At 42.0% G+C, this 16,402-nt stretch overlaps 1 protein-coding gene, 2 non-coding genes and 2 pseudogenes across 3 annotated transcripts in view; 4 read left to right on the plus strand and 1 right to left on the minus strand.

Moving 5' to 3' along the window:
• The window catches only part of LOC114665934 (NACHT, LRR and PYD domains-containing protein 3-like), a 578,897-nt gene that overhangs the window by 26,836 nt on the left and 535,659 nt on the right, over positions 1-16,402 (minus strand). The gene's annotated exons all lie outside the window — the stretch shown is intronic.
• Positions 1,124-1,303, plus strand: LOC114669577 (uncharacterized; annotated as a pseudogene).
• On the plus strand, positions 3,013-3,126 carry LOC114641154 (uncharacterized; annotated as a pseudogene).
• Positions 10,317-10,507, plus strand: LOC114669622 (U2 spliceosomal RNA). Its single transcript, XR_003719087.1, has one exon. It is a non-coding gene; the product is annotated as a U2 spliceosomal RNA (small nuclear RNA).
• On the plus strand, positions 12,222-12,412 carry LOC114669562 (U2 spliceosomal RNA). The gene has a single exon (XR_003719083.1). It is a non-coding gene; the product is annotated as a U2 spliceosomal RNA (small nuclear RNA).

Genomic DNA, 16,402 nt, shown 5'->3' on the forward strand with positions numbered 1-16,402 from the left:
GGAAACTCCATGTCCCGCTTCTTCCTCCTGCCAGTCTGGAAGAGGCTCGGCTGGGACAAGTGGGACAGCTCCTACCCTTACAACTGGGACACTCCATGGTTCTACACGGATGTCGTCCGCTTCGTAAGGGACCACGGACTTCAGGGAGTAAAGCCGGACCTGTGGAAGCCGAAGACCATCTACAAGCTCATCAGAGCCAAAGACACGACGGAGACTATCGGAACCCTACCATCCGCAACAGCCACGGTGGTCTGGGAGAACATAGCCTCCAAGGAACTGACAAACAGGCACAGGGACCTGGCGTGGATGGCCGTGCGGGGGGGACTGCCTCTCCGCTCATTCATGCACGCCAGGAATCTGTGCAGGTACAGACATTGTCCGTGGTGCATCGTGCGGGAAGAAGACGCACTGCACCTCTTCTGGGAATGCCCAGCGGCACAGTTACTCCTTGACGCCCTAGAAGAGGAACTGGAAGAGTTGGTACCCAGAGACAAACTTTCGCACCATTCGGTGCTCTATGGACTTTTCCCGGGTACCCACTCGCTGGAAGCCACGAAGGAGGCATGGCGTCTCATGTGCTGCGTGAAGGACGCTCTATGGGTCGCCAGGAACCGCCTCGTCCTCAGGAGGGAAAGGATGACAATCCAGGACTGCTGCAGATACATCCGCAGCCTCCTCAGAGACTATTCTATTCTGGACTCCTTGAAGAACTGAGGATATGCAAAGGCACCTCTCCCTCCAAGAGGTGTATTAATGTGAATTTTGTTTTACTGCAGCCATTGGCAAAGCTCCGTCTTTGAGGACAAGCCTTCGAGGACGGGGACCAAGTCAAGACTGCAACTTCCTGTAAAAAGCAATACAATGTGGAACAGTATATTGAATGTAGTGTTAAATGTGATCTAATTTGTAAACCAAATATTATCACGGCTTGTAACATTGTAAAGGTTTTTTGTTTTGTTCATATATTTCAGCAATGTATATATAAATATGGTGTTGTAGGACTGGAATAGTGTAAGACTGTATCAGACTATAGCTGAATACAGTCATTTGTATTTTAGTAGACAGTTATATATTGTAATTGTACTGGATTGTGCTTTATGTATATCATATATGTAAATAAAGTATATTTTTTCAAAAAAAAAAAAAAAAATCTGTTCTTATCAGTTTAATATCTGATACGTCCCCTATCTGGGGACCATATATTAAATTGATTTTTGGAAAAAGGAGATGGAATAGGGGCTTGCTCCGTCCACTCCACGCATCGACCTGGTATTGCAGTATCTCCAGGAACGGTGCACCTCCTCCTGTACTGGTATAAAAACAGAAGACAAGCGTCCGCAGGGGCTTCCTTCCCAGAGGGTAGGGGAGAAAGTGGCCTAGGTCTGTGTGGAATTTTTGACACCGGCTGAACGCCTCGTGGCTGTCGGCTGCTGAGAAACTTGTAGTACTTCCTGCGTTCCGACAGATGTCAGGCAGGCCTCATGAATAGGAAGCTGCTATTGTGGGGGGATGCCAGTGCTGCGAGATGACCAATCCTATGACACCTCCAATCATGCAAGTAGCTGCTAGATGGCTGTTTGCTTTTTGTTGGATTTATTTTTTTATTGTAATTGGTTAGCCATTTAATTTTCTTCTTTGATGCAAGTTGTTCATTTAGTTTAACTTCAATCTGTGGTGGTTGTGATTGAAGAGTGGCAAGAAATAGATGTTTTTACCTGTTTAACAACCCTGCCTCAACCCCCTTTGCATTTTAGGTCATGGTGGTCTGTAATGAATCCATAGGCCTTGTGGAAAGCAACCTGTGGTGGTGGTGTGTTGCTTCGTACTGGTGCAGCAGAGAAGTGCCCTTGGTCGCGCTTGGTAGATGACGGCTGTTGTGTGCATTACTGACCCCTTATGGGCTGTGGCTGTGTCCGTGGGCAATGCTTGCACGGGCGGGCCAGGGGTGTTTGGTGGTTTCTCGGTATCTGTGCCCTTGGTGGAAGCCTATATAGATGAGGCAAAATGGATTCATTGGAGGAGGGTGGCGAACGCTCGCAGTGTCCATTTAAGGTGCAGTACAGAGCTGACTCATTACGCTGCTCCTGTTTCTTGGGTGACTCCTGGGCTGAGTGTGTGTTTTTTTTTTTTTTTTTTTTTTTTGTGTGTGTGTGTGGAGGTGGTAGGTATGTAGGTATCAGACCAGAGCTGTGCACTCTGCCACTATTGCCCAAGCTTCCTCCCTCGCTAAGTCCAGGAAAACGTGTGTGGCCCCTTCCTTTTGCACATACCAGTCACCTGTTGGCAAATGGAGGTGGTTTACCCTTGTGTCTCAAGCTTTTTGCAGCTCCCCTCCAATCCTCCACATCAATATATATTTAGCCCCCTATAACACATGAAGCCCTATTGCAAGCTGGCAGTTCCCACTGCCATTCCCTTTGTGCCAGAGGCCTTCTTCACAGCCAGGGGTGAGGCCTGCATTCTCGTTTTTATCTTCAAACTGTAAAAGGTGCGAGTGTGGTGGTTTTCAGGATGTCTGCCACCACAGCATCTGCATTGCATTTTTTTTTCTCCTCCCTTCCTTATTTACTTTATTTGTGCTGTGCATTTGGAGTGGGTGATTTTTAGGTGGAGGTAATGGTGGTTGACTTCAGTCGATTTCCCAGCCTGCCTCAATCTCCCTTCCCCACCCCCATCAATAACCGTCCATCTCTTCTTGTGGGCTCCTCCCTAAATCCCCCGCTTTCCCCCCCCCCCTCTTGTTTCTGCCATATTCACAGTCTATTTTCTGCCCATATCCCAAAGTTGTAGCTTTTGTGTCAACCCTGGGGCCTTCTGCTGGGTCTTTCTGAGCCTCTGATCATCCTGACTTGAGACGAGCCACTATCGTCACGAGGATGTGGAAGGTCGGAGGGGTCAGGTCTGGTTGGTCGGTTGGTTTAGGGGGGAAAGTGTTTGCTTAGGGTTGATGCCTACTCTGTAGCTGACACGTGGACAAAGCGGTGGGGCGGGCTGGCCTGGCATTTTTGTGGCATCGCTTCTCGGCCTTTTGGCTAAGATCAAGTGTAGTATCTGTTCTACCTGTTATGGGGTGGAAAAATACAGTTCGTTTTTTGTGGAAAGATGAAGAGGGTGGAGAGATGCTAATGAATAGAAAAGAATTCACAGATATGGTTCTATTTGAACAACTGCAGGTAAATCCAGAGGATATTTTTTGCTCACAACTGAACTCTTTATTTAAATTTGTGGATGTTACTTTTGCTACTGGTGAGATTTTTCGTTCAATCTGGGTGAAGATTCGAGCTCAGCAGGATACTTACCCTTTAGCTTATTTTGAATTGCATTGTCTCTGGCACAAGGAAACTAAAGTCGTAACTGTTCATGTCTTTAATCCCTTTGTGGAGGAGGAGGACATAGTCACCTTTCTATCTTATTACTGCGAATCGGTGTCTTCCTTACACTGGATCAGGGATTGTTATGGTATTTGGACGGGCAAAAGGCAGTTTAAAATGACTTTAAAAGAAGACAGAAATAGCGCTGATGGACTTCGTCATCCTCCTGCATATTTTTCGTTGGTTCCAAATAAGGGTTATCTGTTTTACAATGGACAACTCAAATATTGCAATAGATGTGGTCAGGAAGGACATTTAGCGACCTTCTGTTCCTTGTTAAGATGTCGGAACTGTGATAATCTTGGTCACACAGCAAAAACATGCCCGAATGATAAGCGTTGTGATCTATGCAAAGAACATGGACATGTGTTTCAAACATGCCCACAACGTTACAGGCCAGTTCACCTGGACAACCTTCCTTTGGATAATATTGAAGCTGAAGACCCTCCTTCTTCCCTTCCCCCTCCAGTTCCCAAGCCTCGTACACGTGTACTAACTGGAGAGAAACAGGACGTGGTAGCAGACATGGACGAAACATGTGCCATTCAACCTACCTTGGCTGTGGATATAGTGCTACCTTCTTTTTTGCAAGAGGACCTCTCAGCACAACTCACTACTGATTCACTTTCCTCAACTCAGGAGGCCCCTCAGCTTGATATAGATTTTGAGTTACAAGATTGTAACCCCCAAGGCTCATCCTTAAACAAACAACATCCGGATACTTGGGTGACAGTTACCTCCAGTTTTCAGAAAGGGATGAACAAGGGCACCAAAAGATCTCCTAAAGGACTTCCACTCAAGGCCTCTAAATTCCCTAAAATTATACCTACAGAGAACAAATTTAGTGTATTACAGAATGAAGACCGTGTGGACCTTGCTTCTGACAACAGCATAATCCCAGATACTGCACCAGATCCTGCACATTCTGATTGGGCCCAACTTTCTCCATCACAAACTGTAGACTTTGATGAGTTCTTTAGCCCACAAGAACCCAATACCGACAAATATGTGGATGATTCTGACCTTTCTATCTTGGCAGGGGAGGTAGGAAAGGAATAATTTTTATACAGCCTCTAGGTTTCATTTTTTCTTTTCCCCTTACCCTTCTCCTTTTCTTTGTTGACCTATGTCACTCACAGTTTCTACAATTAATGCTCGTGGTCTTCAAAATCCTCATAAGCGTAGATCCTTATTTTACTGTCTCAATACTTTATTTCATGTTTGCTTTCTTCAAGAAGTCCACCTTAAAGATCAAAGAGATGCTAGGATTTTTGCTCAAGATTGGGTTTGGGGAAAGTCCAAATGGTCTTTTGGTAATTCCTTCTCTGCTGGAGTAGGTATTCTTTTCAAAACTAACAAATGGCAGATCGAGCAAACCTTTGTTGTTATACCGGGACGAGTTTTAGTGGTGGATGCTACCTGGGAAAACACCAAGTTTCGCTTTGTTAATATATATGCCAACACAGAGCTTGCAGCTAGACGTGAACTGTTCCAATCCCTCCCTAATCTTTTTCTTACAAATAGACATCTTATAGTTGGAGGAGATTTTAATGTTGATATGGGGAAACAACGTCCAGACTACACCAGACAACTGCTCCGGAATATACTACGTGATCATGATTTAACAGATGCTTCAGTCACAACAGATGGTCAAAATCCTCCACCTACGTGGCACAACTCTCAGGGTCACGCAAGTCGTTTGGATTATTTTTTTGTCCACAGAGCAATTAAGGTTCTGAGCAGTAAACTCCAGCCACTTTGGTTCTCTGATCATAACATTTTGACATGCACCATCCTTCTGGATCTCCCCTCATTTGGGAAAGGCTTTTGGAAATTCAGTGTCTCCCTCCTCGAAAATGCTAATTTTTGCACTCAGCTCAAAGATCTGTTGTTGTATTGGACTGAAGCAAGGCTTCCTGACACACCCATATTCCTCTGGTGGGATAGTTTAAAACATAAAGTACGAACTTTCGCTATCCATTACAGTAAACAAGCCAGTATGAAAGAACGTTTTAAGCTCCAAAAACTCTACAAATCGTTGGAGCGACTCTATGCACAGGCCAATAAAGGTGGTAATTTTGATTTTCACAAGGCAGCACGCATAAGTAATCACTTGAAAGAGTTTTTGCAACAGAAGTCCCAAAAATTTTATTTTACCTTTAGACAGCGTTTCAGAGAATCTCATGAACGCATGTCCGCTACCTTTTTTAAAGTAGCCAAAGCGGACCGTAAACGTAAAACGCTGCATGGCTTAAAGGACAGCTATGGTACAGTACAGGTCTCTCCTACAAAGATGCTGAAAATGGCCTCTACTTATTATAGTGAAATTTTCACCCAGCAACCTGTACTTAATCAGGAGACTAATTGATTTTTGCCTGGCCCATCTAAAATACTATCGCAAAGTTCTGTTGCCTGGTTGGACAGACCTATTACCCAGGAAGAACTTTATGAAAACCTTACCTCAATGAAAAAAGCAAAAGTGCCTGGCATTGATGGTCTTCCAATGGAATTTTATGTTGCTTTTTGGCAAGAGCTTCGTTTTATCCTTCAAGAACTGTTTGTTACGATTCTTCATAATGGACTGATGCCACATTCCATGCGCACTGGGATTATATCTCTTATCTATAAAAACGGAGACGCTTTTGATCTGAAAAATTGGCGTCCTATAACTTTTTTTTTTTAATATTTTTATTTTATTAATTTTCATTGTAATCATTCCATACAAACAGATCAATTTATAACCCAACAAATTTGAAAACAAATCAAACCCCACCCCTGAGAAGGAGAGCTTAGCTAAAGGAAAATTTCTTTAAGCTTTTTAATAAGGCAACATTAGACAAAAGAAGGGGAGAAGTAAATATCTATATAAATAAGAGATGGAGAAGGGAGTTAAATGCAATAATAGTTAATTCTCTTATTCTAAAATAAAATTGATTAAATCCTGCCAAGTTTTGAAAAAATTTTGTACAGATCCTCTAACTGAAAATTTGTTTTTTTCCAATTTCAAATAATATAAAACATCAGTTTCCCACTGACTTATAAGAGGAGAATTAGGATTCTTCCAATTTAACAAAATAAGTCTGCGTGCCAAGAGTGTAGTGAATGCAATCACCGTTTGTTTGTCCTTCTCCAATTCAAGTCCATCTGGAAGGACACCAAACACAGCTGTTAGTGGGTTAGGAGGGATTGTGATACTAAGGCTGTCTGAGAGGCACTTAAAAATTTTTGTCCAAAATGATGTTAGTTTGGTGCAGGCCCAGAACATGTGACCCAGTGAGGCAGGAGCTTGGTTGCAGCGTTCGCAGGTTGGATCCTGGCCTGGAAACATTTTGGACAGTTTTAAGCGAGACAGATGAGCTCGATATATAATTTTTAGTTGAATAATTCTATGCTTTGCGCATATAGAACTCGAGTGAATTCTCTGCTTTGCTACCTTCCACTCCTTTTCTGATATATTGATTAAGAGATCTTCTTCCCAATGTCCTCTTGGATCTTTGAAAGGTAGGGACTCTAATAAGATTTTATATATTGCGGAAATAGTGTTTGTTTCCTCGGAATTGAGCAGTATTTTTTCCAGCATTGTGGAGGGTGCAAGGTGGGGGAAATCGGGCAATTTCTGTTTAACAAAATTTCTAATTTGAAGATAGTAAAAGAAATGTGTAGCTGGGAGGTTAAATTTTGAACGTAATTGTTCAAAAGATGTAAATATGTTGTCTATATAAAGATCTCTGAGCATTTTAATCCCAAAACTTTTCCAGGTATTAAAAACTGGATATACCTGCGAAGGTTGAAAGAGGTGGTTCCCTTGCAGAGGTGCCACTGATAAAAGATTTTCCATCTTAAAATGCTTCCTAATTTGGTTCCATATTCTGAGTGAGTAAAGCACAATTGGGTTATTAGTATATTTGCGATAACTTTCATTTATTGGAGAGCAGAGCAGGGAATATAAAGAAGTACTACAGGATTTTACTTCTATTGCAGACCAAGCCTGTGTATGTGCATTTATTTGTGTCCAGGTTTTTATGGCTTGTATGTTTGCTGCCCAGTAATAAAACTGAAAATTAGGTAAAGCCATGCCACCTTCTGCCTGAGGTCTTTGTAGGGTCGCTCTTCGGATACGTGGGTGTTTTTAGTTCCAAATGAATGAGGTTATTATTGAATCTAACTGTTTAAAAAACGATTTATTGATATATATTGAAATGTTTTGAAATAAAAAGAGAAGTTTAGTTAGGATATTCATCTTAACAATGTTAATTCTTCCGGCTAGAGTGAGATGAAGGGTTGACCATCTATGCAAGTCTTGCTTAATTTTTTCCATACAGACGCCAAAATTTTGTTGATAAAGAGCTTTATGTTTACTTGTGATATTTACCCCTAGGTATTTAAACTGATCTGCTATGGTAAAAGGTAGGGTGTCTAATTTAATATTATATGCTTGTGAGTTCACTGGAAAGAGTATACTTTTATTCAGATTAATTCTAAGACCAGATATCTTTTGAAATTCTGTTAGTGCTGTTAAAACAGCAGGGACAGTGTTTTCTGGGTCCGATATATATAAGACCATATCATCTGCATATAGAGAAATTTTCTGTTCCAGTCCTTCTCTGACAATCCCCTTTATCTGATGAGAATTTCGGCAGTGAACCGCCAGTGGTTCAATAGCGATTGCAAACAACAGTGGCGACAAGGGACATTCTTGTCTGGTACCACGTTCTAGTTTAAAGTAGTCTGAGCAAATTTTATTAATACAAACTGAAGCTTCTGGACTGGTATACAGTAGTTTAATCCAAGCACAAATATTCGGGCCAAACCCAAATTTCTCCAATGCAGTGAAAAGGTAATTCCATTCGATCATGTCAAATGCCTTTTCTGCGTCTAATGATAGTAATATCTCTGGGGTGTTTGATTTTGCTGGTGAATATATAACACTAAACAAGCGTCGGAGATTTGAAGATAGATGTCGGCCTTTAATAAATCCAGTCCTATAACTTTACTCTGTGTTGATTATAAATTAATTGCAAAAACTATAGCCTCCCGCTTAAAGAAAGTGTTGCATGAAATTATTCATCCTGACCAAACCTGTGGAATCCCTGGGAGACGTATTACTTCCAATCTCTCACTGGTAAGAGACACAATTACGTGGGCTGAAGACCGTCAACTCCCACTTTTTCTAGTAACCGTTGATCAAGAAAAGGCTTTTGATAAAGTGCAACATGAATTTTTATTCAATACTCTTCTGGCTTTTGGGTTTGGACATAATTTTATTCACTGGATCAAAACTCTATACAATAAGGTAGGTAGTCTTTTAAACATTAATGGCTTCCTAAGTGATATTATAATACAAGAGGCAGGCGTTAGGCAAGGTTGCCCTTTGTCCCCACTCTTATATGTCTTATACATAGAACCAGTAGCGGACCTGATCAGACTGGATCAGCGGATTTGTGGCTTTCCCTTACCAGGGAGTGGAGGACAACAAGTTAAATTATCCCAATATGCGGACGACCATACCTTTTTCCTATCTAATGAAAGTGAACTCCCTTATGTTCTTGAAACCCTACAATCCTTTGCAAAGACAACGGGTTCTACTATCAATAAGAATAAATCTTCACTTATGGAATTTGGGAAGTGTATTACGACGACAAGTCGTCTACATGGGATTAATCTAAATACCACCAGTCTTCGTATTCTAGGAGTTGATTTTTATAGAACAATGAGTGGCCCACAAAATTGGACTTCTCGTATAGAAAAAGCTTAATCAAAACTAAAATTGTGGACAAGTCTGAATTTGTCAATGACTGGTAAATCTCTTGTTGTAAAAGTTGAGATTTTATCCACTCTTTTATACCTGGCTCCTATATTTCCTCTTCCTAGAAATTTAGGCAGGAGACTAGGAAGTATGATTTACCGGTTTGCATGGGGCGGATCATATCAGATCATTTCTAAGCAGGCTATGGAACAAGGATATCATGCAGGTGGAAGAAACTTTGTTCATATCCAACTGAAAATGGATTGTATTTATTTTGCCTCTTTGTGTGCAGGACTTTCTAGTCCCATTGTACATCCCTTTCAATTTTTTATCCTTTTATGGTTTTCCTTCCCCATGAGGCAGCTGATTCAATGGACAAACCACACTCCAAAGGCAGACAGCATGCCTGAACATTTTCAATATGCAGTAGCCCTGAAAAAGAGGTATAGACCCTTTCAACAACTTGAAATTTGTAAAAACCACAAGGCCCTGTACCTAGCCGTACTGCAACAAAACAAAATTCAATGTGGACCACCAGGCTTACCAGATGCTGTGTGGAACACCGTCCAGCCAAAATCACTAGACAACCATCTCAAAGACTTAAATTGGCTTTCAGTGTGGGGTCGTCTTTCTGTCAGGGAAAGGTTGTACAGACACGGCATATCCAGAATAGATACCTGTCCTCGTCACTGTTGTTCAACCACTGAAACTATCAAACACGCATTTTGGGACTGTTCTTTTGCACAAGAAGTGTGGGCGAAGGTTTGTTCGCAATGGCCTGATCTTCTTCTTTTCCAATTTCTTACTTACAATTTTATCATATTTGGTGATGGCCTTCAAAAGCTTAACAAAAGTTCTAGATTCCTTCTCTGGTTGGTTGTCAGCCTGACTAAATGGGGAATTTGGGAGTCAAGGAAAGTTCTAATTAAATACAACACTGACTATGATGTCAAATGGGTTGTTGGTTGGGTTAAGAAAGAAATAAGTCAGCGCATAAAGAGAGATGTACAAAAATGGGGCTTTGCTGCAGCTAAAGAACGCTGGAAAGACTGTATCACATGATTTTCCTTTGTGCCTATTCCTTAATTTTGTGAAAGTTCGGGTTTTCTGCTTTAATTTTTTTTTTTTCATGCTTTACATGTTGACTAAGTGATTGTATTTTTGTGATCCATATGTACCGTCCATGTTCATGTATTGTTCCAACTTTTAATAAAAAATGTGTAAAAAAAAAAAAAAATCTGTTCTTATCAGTTTAATATCTGATACGTCCCCTATCTGGGGACCATATATTAAATTGATTTTTGGAAAAAGGAGATGGAATAGGGGCTTGCTCCGTCCACTCCACGCATCGACCTGGTATTGCAGTATCTCCAGGAACGGTGCACCTCCTCCTGTACTGGTATAAAAACAGAAGACAAGCGTCCGCTGGGGCTTCCTTCCCAGAGGGTAGGGGAGAAAGTGGCCTAGGTCTGTGTGGAATTCTTGACACCGGCTGAACGCCTCGTGGCTGTCGGCTGCTGAGAAACTTGTAGTACTTCCTGCGTTCCGACAGATGTCAGGCAGGCCTCATGAATAGGAAGCTGCTATTGTGGGGGGATGCCAGTGCTGCGAGATGACCAATCCTATGACACCTCCAATCATGCAAGTAGCTGCTAGATGGCTGTTTGCTTTTTGTTGGATTTATTTTTTTATTGTAATTGGTTAGCCGTTTAATTTTAATTTTCTTCTTTGACGCAAGATGTTCATTTAGTTTAACTTCAATCTGTGGTGGTTGTGATTGAAGAGTGGCAAGAAATAGATGTTTTTACCTGTTTAACAACCCTGCCTCAACCCCCTTTGCATTTTAGGTCATGGTGGTCTGTAATGAATCCATAGGCCTTGTGGAAAGCAACCTGTGGTGGTGGTGTGCTGCTTCGTACTAGTGCAGCAGAGAAGTGCCCTTGGTCTCGCTTGCTAGATGACGGCTGTTGTGTGCATTACTGACCCCTTATGGGCTGTGGCTGTGTCCGTGGGCAATGCTTGCACGGGCGGGCCAGGGGTGTTTGGTGGTTTCTCAGTATCTGTGCCCTTGGTGGAAGCCTATATAGATGAGGCAAAATGGATTCATTGGAGGAGGGTGGCGAACGCTCGCAGTGTCCATTTAAGGTGCAGTACAGAGCTGACTCATTACGCTGCTCCTGTTTCTTGGGTGACTCCTGGGCTGAGTGTGTTTTTTTTTTTTTTTTTTTTTTTTTTTTTTGTGTGTGTGTGGAGGTGGTAGGTATGTAGGTATCAGACCAGAGCTGTGCACTCTGCCACTATTGCCCAAGCTTCCTCCCTCGCTAAGTCCAGGAAAACGTGTCTGGCCCCTTCCTTTTGCACATACCAGTCACCTGTTGGCAAATGGAGGTGGTTTACCCTTGTGTCTCAAGCTTTTTGCAGCTCCCCTCCAATCCTCCACATCAATATATATTTAGCCCCCTATAATACATGAAGCCCTATTGCAAGCTGGCAGTTCCCACTGCCATTCCCTTTGTGCCAGAGGCCTTCTTCACAGCCAGGGGTGAGGCCTGCATTCTCATTTTTATCTTCAAACTGTAAAAGGTGCGAGTGTGGTGGTTTTCAGGATGTCTGCCACCACAGCATCTGCATTGCATTTTTTTTTCTCCTCCCTTCCTTATTTACTTTATTTGTGCTGTGCATTTGGAGTGGGTGATTTTTAGGTGGAGGTAATGGTGGTTGACTTCAGTCGATTTCCCAGCCTGCCTCAATCTCCCTTCCCCACCCCCATCAATAACCGTCCATCTCTTCTTGTGGGCTCCTCCCTAAATCCCCCGCTCCCCCCCCCCTCTTGTTTCTGCCATATTCACAGTCTATTTTCTGCCCATATCCCAAAGTTGTAGCTTTTGTGTCAACCCTGGGGCATTCTGCTGGGTCTTTCTGAGCCTCTGATCATCCTGACTTGAGACGGGCCACTATCGTCATGAGGATGTGGAAGGTCGGAGGGGTCAGGTCTGGTTGGTCGGTTGGTTTAGGGGGGAAAGTGTTTGCTTAGGGTTGATGCCTACTCTGTAGCTGACACGTGGACAAAGCGGTGGGGCGGGCTGGCCTGGCATTTTTGTGGCATCGCTTCTCGGCCTTTTGGCTAAGATCAAGTGTAGTATCTGTTCTTATCAGTTTAATATCTGATACGTCCCCTATCTGGGGACCATATATTAAATTGATTTTTGGAAAAAGGAGATGGAATAGGGGCTTGCTCCGTCCACTCCACGCATCGACCTGGTATTGCAGTATCTCCAGGAACGGTGCACCTCCTCCTGTACTGGTATAAAAACAGAAGACAAGCGTCCGCAGGGGCTTCCTTCCCAGAGGGTAGGGGAGAAAGTGGCCTAGGTCTGTGTGGAATTCTTGACACCGGCTGAACGCCTCGTGGCTGTCGGCTGCTGAGAAACTTGTAGTACTTCCTGCGTTCCGACAGATGTCAGGCAGGCCTCATGAATAGGAAGCTGCTATTGTGGGGGGATGCCAGTGCTGCGAGATGACCAATCCTATGACACCTCCAGTCATGCAAGTAGCTGCTAGATGGCTGTTTGCTTTTTGTTGGATTTATTTTTTTATTGTAATTGGTTAGCCATTTAATTTTAATTTTCTTCTGTGATGCAAGTTGTTCATTTAGTTTAATTTATTTTTTCTTTCTTTTTTGGATATTTGGACTTCCCTTTGGAGAAGAACTCGCTTTTGGTGGATTGACAGAAGAGCTCATGAAAGTCAACGGTGGTGATCCATATTGCCTTGGACTAGGAGTAGTACAGAACAATGGAAGATGGACAAAGAAACATGGTGCGTTTCAGTTTACCGAGAGGATACAGGATGGATCTGAAGGATATTACCACTGGCATTCTTCTGGGAAAACTGAACTTCACCCCCAGGCAAGTAGATTTTATTTTTGCACTTCCAAGTAAGGAAGTTTTTGATGTGGTTTTCATTAATGCGGCAATGGTTGATCGATGCATGCAATCTGTGGTTGAAAATAAGAAAGTAGATCTAGTATTAGGTAAATTCGTAATACAGGCCTTTGGTCAGAGAGAGGAAAAGTTGGTAAATGTGGCAATGTTCAATGAAAAGGTCCAGATGGAAGATATAAAACTTTGTTTTCAGCAAGTTTTGCTCTGTTCAGACAGGAACAGTAGGAAGGGATTAAAATGGGATTATAAACAGGATACTACAGCTTCCAGGTTAAACTGAAAAGGGATGAGGATGGAATAATAAAACACTTACCACCACCCACCATTCAGTTGGGAGCTGCTAGAGGAGTAATATTCTATCCTGGACAACCTAAAATGTGTAGGAGGTGTGACCAAATCGGCCACATAGCTTCAGAATGTAAAATAGAAAAATGTCGTAAATGCAACCAAATAGGGCACAGTGGGAAAATATGCCAGGAGAACCTGTAACCTTTGTGGAGACCCCTCCCACACCTTCAGGGACTACCCGCAGACAAGAGCGAATACTTCATGGAGACAAAACACAGCTGGATAATCAAGAGCGAAAGGAGGCTAGAAGAAACAATAAATGAGACCAAGTCCCAAATAGAGGACATACAAAGTATTATAGAAGAGGCACCTTCAATAAGGAAAGTAATAGAGGGGAAAAAAGGAAGGTAAGGAGGAAAATGAAAACGAGTGGTATGACCTCTCGAGTGATGAAGAGGGTTCTTTACCGGGGTCAGAGGCAGAAGTAACAGAAGGTGAAGTGGCAGAAAGCAGCAACCCTTTCTTAAGTAGGGACATAGTGGAGGCGTTTCAGAGAATAACGCAGATCAAAGAACAAGGACTTAAGAGAATAGGAAAGAAAGAGAGAAAGAAAAGAAGAGGAAGACAGTAAAGGAAATATAACTTCTTTCTCAAAAATGAAGGTAGCATCAATAAATGTAAGAAGTATTCTAAGTAAGAGTAGAAGAAATATAATTTTATGGATTTATGAAAGACATTGAGGCGGATGTAGTAGCTTTACAAGAATGTGGGATACCATCCAAGAAATCCTACAAAGATTTAGAAAGGGTTTGGGAAGAAGGGAAAACTTTCTTTTCTGGAACAAACCTCAACAAAAATACTGGGGTAGGTCTCATTATAAAGAGTAAAGAGATTACAGAGCTAAGTTCTGAAGAAATGGTAAAAGGAGAAATTATTGGAGTAAAATTGAAATTAAGGGGAGAAGAATATGAAATTTTAAATATATATATATATATATATATATATATATATATATATATATATATATATATATATATACTCCAAGCAGAAAACATGAAAGATTCGATTTACGCCAGAAGCTTAACCTGATCATAGCAAAGAAAGCAGATGTAATTATAGCCGGAGACTTCAACTGTGTAGTAAATAAGCACCAAAGGAAAAGATTCGATAAAACCTCTAGGTTATTGATGCAAATCATGCAGGACCATCAATTAAAAGACAGCTTTAAGGAAGGAGGTGGGAAAGGTGCAGGACATACGGAAAAAGGAGTCCCGTATAGACTACATACTGTTTTCGAGAGAGCATCGTATAGATCAGTTGACACAAATTGCCTCCTTTTTTTTGGACCATCGCTGTATAACAGCAGATCTGAAAAGTGGGGAAAAGAGAGGAAAAGGATATTGGAAACTTAATACAGAGTTGTTAAAAGATCTTAAAATACAAGAAGAGTATAAGGTAGCCTACCAAGAGTGGGCTACACTTCGCTGCTTGTTTGAAAACAATCTAATGATGGGATTTAGTGAAGGAAAAGACAAAACCTTTGCCTCCCTTTCCTCTGGAAAAGGGAAGAAAAAGCAACAAGAAAAAATGGTTCAACTACAGGAAGAATTGGAGAAAAGGTATAATCAAAAGGGTAAAGATGAAGTAAAAATGATCAAACAGAAAATAGAGGAGCTTTACAAGCAAAAGGAAGAGCAGATAAAATTTCAAAGTGGAGTGCAGGAGAAAGAAGAAAATGAAAAATGAACACGATTCTTCTTTAAGAAATTAAAAGGCCAAAAGATGAAGGGTTACATCAAAGTATTAAAGGATAAGAAAGGTAAAGAATACAAAAAAGGAGAAAAGAGAGAAAATATTGAGACCTTTTATGATGAACTTTATGAAAGGAGAATACGAGTACAACAAGGAAGGGAGGAGTTTTGGAGGGATGAGAAGGTGAATTAAAAAAATATTGAAGAAAAAGATGCAATAAGGCTAAAAAGTGGAGGAGGTTTTAACTCTTTTAGGGCGGATGTCGACTTTTGTCGACAGGAGGGGTTGAAGGCGAATGTCGACAAGTCGACATCCAGGGATAGGGGGCGACAATCAGCTGTTAATGGCGACAAATCTCAGTCACGTCACAGGCATTCCCTCTGTGCTTGGAGGAATGCTAGACTCGTTGACTCGGCAACTAAACCTTGCGTGTGCGTGAGTTGCGAAATGTAAACAATGGCAAGATGGCATCGACATGTGAAAAGGCAGCGAAGCAAGTGCAGAAAAGAAAACACTCGGCAGACGATGTTTTGCGCATTATCGCGGAGTCGGACTCTTGATTTTTCAGAATCGGATTTTATTGGCAGTGATCAGGAGATCGAGCAAGAGAGTGAGAAGCAGGCATCAGCTGATCAGACACCAGCCGATGCCGCGCCAGCGGATCTGCTGCCAGTTGAGTACCTTCGTGCAGCCGATGCATCTACGGCAAGGTTCGCATGGGATAAACACACAGACATTGATCCGTTGAGAGCCGATCTGGCTACCGGAGTTTACAAGACGGCATGGCTTGCTGTTGGACACGACAGATCACCAGCTGCTGTACTTCAGGCTGCTCTCTCCTGATGCTGCTTTTCAGCTACTGTCAGACGAGACAAACAGGTAGGCAGAGATTTTTTTTTAATCGCATTCTCGTTTTTCAAAGTGGAAACCCACAACGAAAGACGAGATGAAGCGCGCTGTGGCATTACTGTGGACACTTTTTGTGACTGAAGACAGAGAAGAAAATTAAAATTAGTAAAAACCTTTTATTGATACATACCAGGCAAGGGTAAAATGACAGAGAAATACAGTCCTAGGACACCGCACTTCATCTGCCTCGAGCGCAGATATCCTTGTTCTTTTATAGCTTTTCTAGTCTCCTGATCGTTGACCACGTAAGCAATAAAAATAGCGTCCTGACTCATTTTGTATTATTCCAATTGGTAAAGTCTTTACCCTAAAGGTATATTTTCTTGTCACACACATCATTGAAAGGAAAATTACAGAAAGTATATATGCTTCTTGTCATGTACGCAAAACAC

This window comes from Erpetoichthys calabaricus, chromosome 1 (genome assembly GCF_900747795.2).
Source record: "Erpetoichthys calabaricus chromosome 1, fErpCal1.3, whole genome shotgun sequence".
Classification (NCBI taxonomy): Eukaryota; Metazoa; Chordata; class Cladistia; order Polypteriformes; family Polypteridae; genus Erpetoichthys; species Erpetoichthys calabaricus.